Source organism: Phoca vitulina, unplaced genomic scaffold (assembly GCF_004348235.1).
Source record: "Phoca vitulina isolate PV1807 unplaced genomic scaffold, GSC_HSeal_1.0 scaffold39, whole genome shotgun sequence".
Taxonomy (NCBI): domain Eukaryota; kingdom Metazoa; phylum Chordata; class Mammalia; order Carnivora; family Phocidae; genus Phoca; species Phoca vitulina.
In genome coordinates, this window is record NW_022589742.1 from 11,738,602 (window position 1) to 11,745,520 (window position 6,919).

The window sequence follows — 6,919 nt, forward strand, 5'->3', positions numbered from 1 at the left end:
TATACCCATCCAGCAGCTTGCTAAATCTGCTTATTCTAATAGATTTTCTGTAGATTCTTTTGGATTTTTTTTTTTTTTTTTGCAAAACCATGTTGTTGTAAATAATGATGATTTTATTTCTTCCTTTCCTGCCATATGCTCTTTATTGCTTTTTCCTGTATTATTGCACTGGATTCCAAGTCTGATATTGAATAGGAGTGACGATAACAGAATTCTTTGCCCCATTCCTGATCTCAGGGGGAAATTTTTCAGTAACTCATCATTGAGCATGATGTTTGATGTAAGTATTGAATTTTTTATACATGCCCTTCATAAGATCAAGAAAGTTCCTTTCTATTACTAATTTGCTACAGATATTTTTTTTCTAATCATGAATGAATATTACATATATATACATTTTTTTCAGGCAAACAGGCAGAACCTTTATTTCCAACCCACTCCTTGGACCTCTGTCAGAGCCACTGTAGGTAGAGGGCAGAGTAAGCCCTTCTCAAGCATTCCAGAACGAGCAGGGACCCCACACCTGTCACTCTTTGTGGCACACCAGAGAGAATGCGAAGCAGGACCGGCAGGCCCATTTCTGTGGGTTAAAGTCATGGGGGAGATGTCGAGCAGTTAGAGAGGTGTGTCAGAGAGGGCACAGACATCCTAGACATTCATATCTAGAGAACGGGTGGTCCTCAAGCCTTTCTTTAGGGTCGGAGACCACAGCTGGAGCTCGGTGTAGGGCCCATCGAGTGCCCTTGGGGGCTGGTAGCCACACTCACGGGGGTCCAGGGGGTCATGGCTGAGCAGTACCTACACTGCAGGCACGTGGTGGGGCACCATAAAGGGATCTAGGCCAGTGTTGAGTGAGATTGGCACCCACCTAGCTGTCCTCAGTCTGCAGGAAGCACAGCTTGGTAAGCTGGGGCCGGTCTGCTACCTGCCGCTTGGCAATCTCAGCACAGCTGACGGCCTTCCCTGCAGCCCGGCCAGAACCTGGGCACACCGTATGCCATGCGCAGCCCCACACAGGCCAGAGCCTGAGAACACCACAGCCCCAGCAGGTTGCGGATTTTGCTGCCATCTTGGATCTGCATCTCCAGGCTATCAGGAGGTAGCTGGGCCATCAGGGAAGGTGCTGGGAGTTCCACAGAGCCAGCTTTCTGATAGTGCTCCGTTCTGCTTGCTGCCATGTTTGAATCTCTCTGCCCACTGCAGGGATGTGTCAGATGCATGCTGGGCAAGGTGCCCCAGGCCATCCCCCAACCCTGGCTCTTCACAACATGGCCTCCCTGCTCCTCATCCCAGACTTCCTAGGAACAAGACCATACTCCCTCACTCCCAGCTTCTCAGGACTGGTGTCATGCCCGCCTCACCTTGGGAAGGGGCTGTGAGGCATAAACCCCCATTTTTTCTGGACAGAGCCATAACCCTCCCCCCACCCTGTAGTCCCTGGGACACAACCAAACTCCTCAAACACAAGGTTCTTTGGGATAGAGCCAAGCACTCTCATCCCAGGATTCCTAGGACTGGGACCAAGTTTCCCTAATCTTGAACTCCTTGGGACAGTACCAGTACCCTTGGCCCAGACTCCAAAGAATGAGACTAAGTGCTCCTCACCCCAAACTCTCCAAGGCAGGGACCAGGCCCCCTCACTTCAGAGCCTCCTATACTCCAAGCTCCCTGAGACAGAGCCAAGAGCTTTCATCCAAATGCTCCTCAAAAACAGAACTGACCCCCCTCCTACACTCCAGAATCCCTAAGACAGGGCCGGGTAACCCTCACCCTGAGATTCCCAGCGTTGATCTCCCCAACCCCTCTCTCAGAAGAGACCAAGAGACCCTCTTGGTCTCTCAGAAACTCAGAAGTAGAGGCTTGATGCGGACTTACCCTTGGTGTTGGGTCCATGGCCCAGTCGGCTTTGGTGGTCTCCATCGTCTGCCCCCAAAGTCCAGCTGGCCACAGGTACCTCCTGCCCCTTGCTGGATTCAGGCTCTCACCACCGCAGTCATGCACACCTCCAGCTTGATCTGGAGCCAAGATGGTGCATCTGAATGTTATATGAATGTTATATTTTTAAAGATTTTTCTGCATCTATCAAGATGATGATGATAAAATTTTTTAATTTTTTTTCTATTTATGTGGTGGCTCTATTTATTGATTTTAGAATATTAGCTTTTCCAGTCCTAGAAAAAAGTCATTTGTTTCTGACATATTATTCTTTGTATATAGTTCTTGATTCATTTGCTAATACTATATTTAGGAATTTCACCTTTATGCTCACAAGAGAGATTTTTCAGCAATTTTCCTTTCTTATAATCCTTATCAGGTTTTGGTAACAAGATTATTTTGGCCTCATAAAAAGAATTTGAGATGTTTCACTATTTTTCTATTCTCTGGAAGTGTTTGTGAAGATGAGCTTTTTTCTTTTTTTTTCTTAGATGTCTAGAAGCATTCACCAGTTCAGCCATCTGGGTCTTGGGCTTTTCTTTGGGAAGATGCTTTATAAGGTGCTTCAATTTCTATAACAGATAACAGATTCTTTAGATTATGTTCTGTTTATTCTTCTGGTACTTTGGGAAGTTGTGTTTCTTGAGCAATTTATCGTTTCATACAAGTTGTCAAGTTTATGGGCTTAAAATGTTATTCATTATATTCTGATATTATTTTTTTGTTATCGTTGCTTACTTTCCAAGCAGTTGAGAATTTTAGAGTCCTCTGTGTGTTATGGATGTCCAGCTTACTTTTACTGTGGTGACAGAACATACTCTGAATGCTTTGAATTGTTTGAAATTTGTTGAGGCTTGTTTTATGACTCAGTATATGGTCAATTTTGGTAAGTGTTACATTTGCATTTGAAAAGAATACATATTATGTTATTGTTGGGTAGAGTGTTTTATATATATGTAATATATATACATATACTATGTATATATACAAAATATATGTCTAGATACCTAGATATATAGAATTTGCTAATTGTGTTATTTAGATCTTCTGTCTCACTGATTTTTTTGTTTCCTTATTCTATTAGCTATTGAAAGAGGTGTGTTCAAACTTCTTACTGTGGTTGTGGATTTGTCCCTTTTAGTTCCATCAAGTTTTGCTTTATATTGGTTATGGGTGCATATAGCTCTACGATTTGTTATATTTTCCTAGTCAATTGATTCCTTTATTATTATGAAATATTCTTCTCTATCTCTAGTCAAGCTTTGTTTGGTATTAGTACAGCTATATCAGCTTTCTTGTACTTAGTGTTTGCAGGATACATCTTTTAACCATTCTTTTACTTTTTTTTTTCTTTTTATGGTAAGATTTTATTTTTAAGTAATCTCCACACCCAACATGGGGCTTGAACCCACAACCCCAAGATCAAGAGTCTCACGCTCCACTGACTGAGCCAGCCAAACACCCCCACCATTCTTTTACTTTCAACTAATATTTTTAAAGATTTCTTTATTTATTTGAGGGGCGGGGGAGAAGGGGTAGAGAGAGAGGGAGAGAATCCTCAAATAGACTCCATGCTGAGTGCGGAGCCCAACAGGGGGCTCGATCCCAGAACTCTGAGATCATGACCTGAGCCAAAATCAAGTTGGCCACTTGACCGACTGGGCCACCCTGGTGCCCTATGTAGTTGGGTTTTGTTTATATCCAGTTGGACAATTTTGATCTTCTGGTTGGTATATTTAGTCCATTCACTTTTTAAAGACAGCTTTATTGAGAGATGTAATTCACATACCACACAAGTCACCCATTTATAGTGTACAATTCAGTGGCCTTTAGTTTCATCACAGAGTTGTGCAGTCCTCACCACAATTAATTTTAGAACATTTTCATCACCAGCTTATTTGCTTTTAATGGAATTAGAGGGGTGCCTGGGTGGCTCAGTCAGTTGGGTGTCTGCCTTCGGCTCAGGTCATGATCCTGGGGTCCTGGGATCGAGCCCTGCGTCAAGCCCTGCTTCTCCCTCTCCCTCTCCCACTCCCCCTGCCTGTGTTCCCTCTCTCGCTGTCTCTCTCTCTGTCAAATAAGTAAATAAAATCTTAAAAAAAAAGAAATTAGAAATATATTTGGGGTTTTAATGGCCACCTTCCCCCCCCCCCCATTTGATATACTTGTTTTATATTCCTTTCTTTTTCCTTTTTGGCTTTCTTTTAGATTTACCTTTGATGTTGGTATTCAAATTTTCTACTAGCTTGGTTGATTGTATATTCTTTTGTTATTCTTCCAGTGGTTACTTTAGAAATTACACGTGCATCCTTGACTTGTTGCAACCTAAAACAAATTACTTCTTTTCCATTTTCCCAGTAATGTTATAACCTTAAAGCTCTTTAACTCCATTTACACTCTCATTTTGCATTATTGTATTCATGCTTAAAAAAAGAAGGAACCTGGGGCACCTAGCTGGCTCAGTTGGTAGGTAGAGAATGCAGCTCTTGATTTTGGGGTCGTGAGTTCAAGTCCCATGTTGAGTGTAGAACATACTTTAAAAAAAAAAGAAGGAAGCTAATACACATAACTGCAAATTCCAGAGGTAGGACTAGTTTTAGTATAGCTGGATCCAGGAGCTTAAATCCAAAATAAACCTCTTTCTTTATCCCTTCTGTTTCCTTGTGTTCTGGATTCATTTTAGATGGGCCATCCCACTGTTATATTAAGCCTTGGAATACTCACAATACTTTCCACAAAAGTTTCAGGGCTGGTATTTGCTGGTTCTTATGGGTTCATCTTTGGTCACATACCCCTGACTTAACCAATCATCATGGTGTTTTATTGGCTAGATCTGTATCACATGCCCAACTCTGAAGTTAAGCATTAGGATCAACCCCACTCAAACTCCATGATGTTGTCATGCATTTTAATTCTCTCTCTCTATATATATATGTAGATATAGATATATACATATATATATTCCTTTTTAAAAAGACTTTATTTTTTTTAAAGGTTTTATTTATTTATTTGACAGAGAGAGAGATAGAGAGAGAGCACAAGTAGGCAGAGTGGCAGGCAGAGGGAGAGGGAGAAGCAGGCCCCCCACGGAGCAGGCAGCCCAATGTGGGGCTTGATCCCAGGACCCTGGGATCATGACCTGAGCCGAAGGCTGATACTCAACTGACTGAGCCACCCAGATGTCCCTAAAGATTTTATTTTTAAGTAATCTCTGCACCCCATACGGGGCTTGAACTTAAAACCCTGAGATCAAGAGTCATATGCTCTACCTACTGAGCCAGCCAAGTGCCCCTAATTCTCTCTATATATATTTTAAAAGCTACTAAGCATTATTATTGTTGTTTTCTACAACCGAATTGACCTGTTTTTACCTGCACATTTAGTTGTCCATTGCTCTTCATTCCTTCCTGCCTTTTTTTAGTATCTATCTGGGATTATTTCCCTTCTGCGTAAAGAATTCCCTTTAATGCGAGCTTGCTGACTATAAATTCGCTCAGATTTGGTTTGTCTGACATATCTATGGCACCTTCCCTTCCTAAGGATCTTTTCCCTGGTTATGGAGTTCTACTTTTACAGTCATTTTCTTTCACACTGTAATAATGTCATTCCATTATGTTCTGGCTTCTATTGTTTCCACTGAGAAGTCAGGTTTTTTTTTTAATGCAATGCTTTATTTGCAAAATGTATAATTAAAATGACATGGTGTTTACACTTTTTCATGCACCACCACTTTGGAACTGACACTTTTCCTTCAAAATGTGTAATTACGTATAAATGCACTCAACATTTAACATCTTTATTTTTTAAAAGTATAATGCAGCGCATTGCTTTGGCATACTGTAGCAATTTTTTCCACTTATAAAAATTTGAATTTACAAATTCATTTTTTCAAGTTCTTCAAAATGAAACTCTTTAAGTGTATATGTCTAAATGTGCTATTTTGGGTGTGTGCTATTCATTTTTCACTTAGGTGTCTTTTTCTGGCCTCAGACTTCATTCTCAACTTTCCACATCACAATTCATCCAGTCACTCAGGACTCAAACTTTGAAATCCTCTGGAATCATTCCCTTCCTCAATCTATTTTTATTTTATTTATTTATTTATTTATTTTTAAGATTTTATTTATTTCTTTGACGGAGAGAGAGATCACAAGTAGGTAGACAGGCGGGCAGAGGGAGAGGGAGAAGCAGGCTCTCCACTGAGCAGGGAACTGACATGGGGCTCGATCCCAGGGCCTTGGGATCATGACTTTAGCTGAAGGCAGACCCTTAACTGACTGAGCCACCCAGGCGCCTCTATTTTTATGTTTTTTAAAGAGTTATTTAAGCAATCTCTACACCTAACGTGGGGCTTGAACTCACAACGCCGAGATCAAAAGTCGCATGCTCCTCCAAATGAGCCAGCCAAGCATCCCATCTATTTTTTATATTATATCAAAGAATAAAGGAAGCAGGCAACAGAATTGGATCAGGAGAGATGCTTATATTTCAAATATTTCTCTTGGAATATATAGAATGGGACAACATAATAAAGCAAACGAGATAAGATGTGAATGTAAACCCATATTTCTAATAATCATCTTGATAATTAGAAAGACCTTTGCCTGACTTTTTGTTGTATCTGATTAGAGTGTCTCATTCTTCACCTTGAAATAGAAATGAAGAGGTGCTTATATTGGGAGAATGAGAAACATCTGCTCTGCCATTTTCTTTGTGCTCATATTATTAGCATTCACTTCAACCCATGGATTCTTTGCAATGATCTTCTAAAACCATTTATCCATTATATTAGAGTAGGTTTAGCTAAAATTAGATAATATTTTGCATAGTACATTTAACCCTCCACAGATAAACTACAAACTAGAAAGCCAAGGAATGTGGGTGAGCACCCCTGGCAAGTCATATGCTTTGTGGAACTCCCCTTCTTACCCAAGAATCCCCCAGGCGTATGTGACCATCTGATATATGGATCCAAGGAAGGTGC

At 40.9% G+C, this 6,919-nt stretch overlaps 1 pseudogene; it reads right to left on the bottom strand.

The window, feature by feature from the left end:
• Positions 1-680: 680 nt before the first annotated feature.
• Positions 681-1,178, bottom strand: LOC116647113 (annotated as a pseudogene).
• Positions 1,179-6,919: the final 5,741 nt, after the last annotated feature.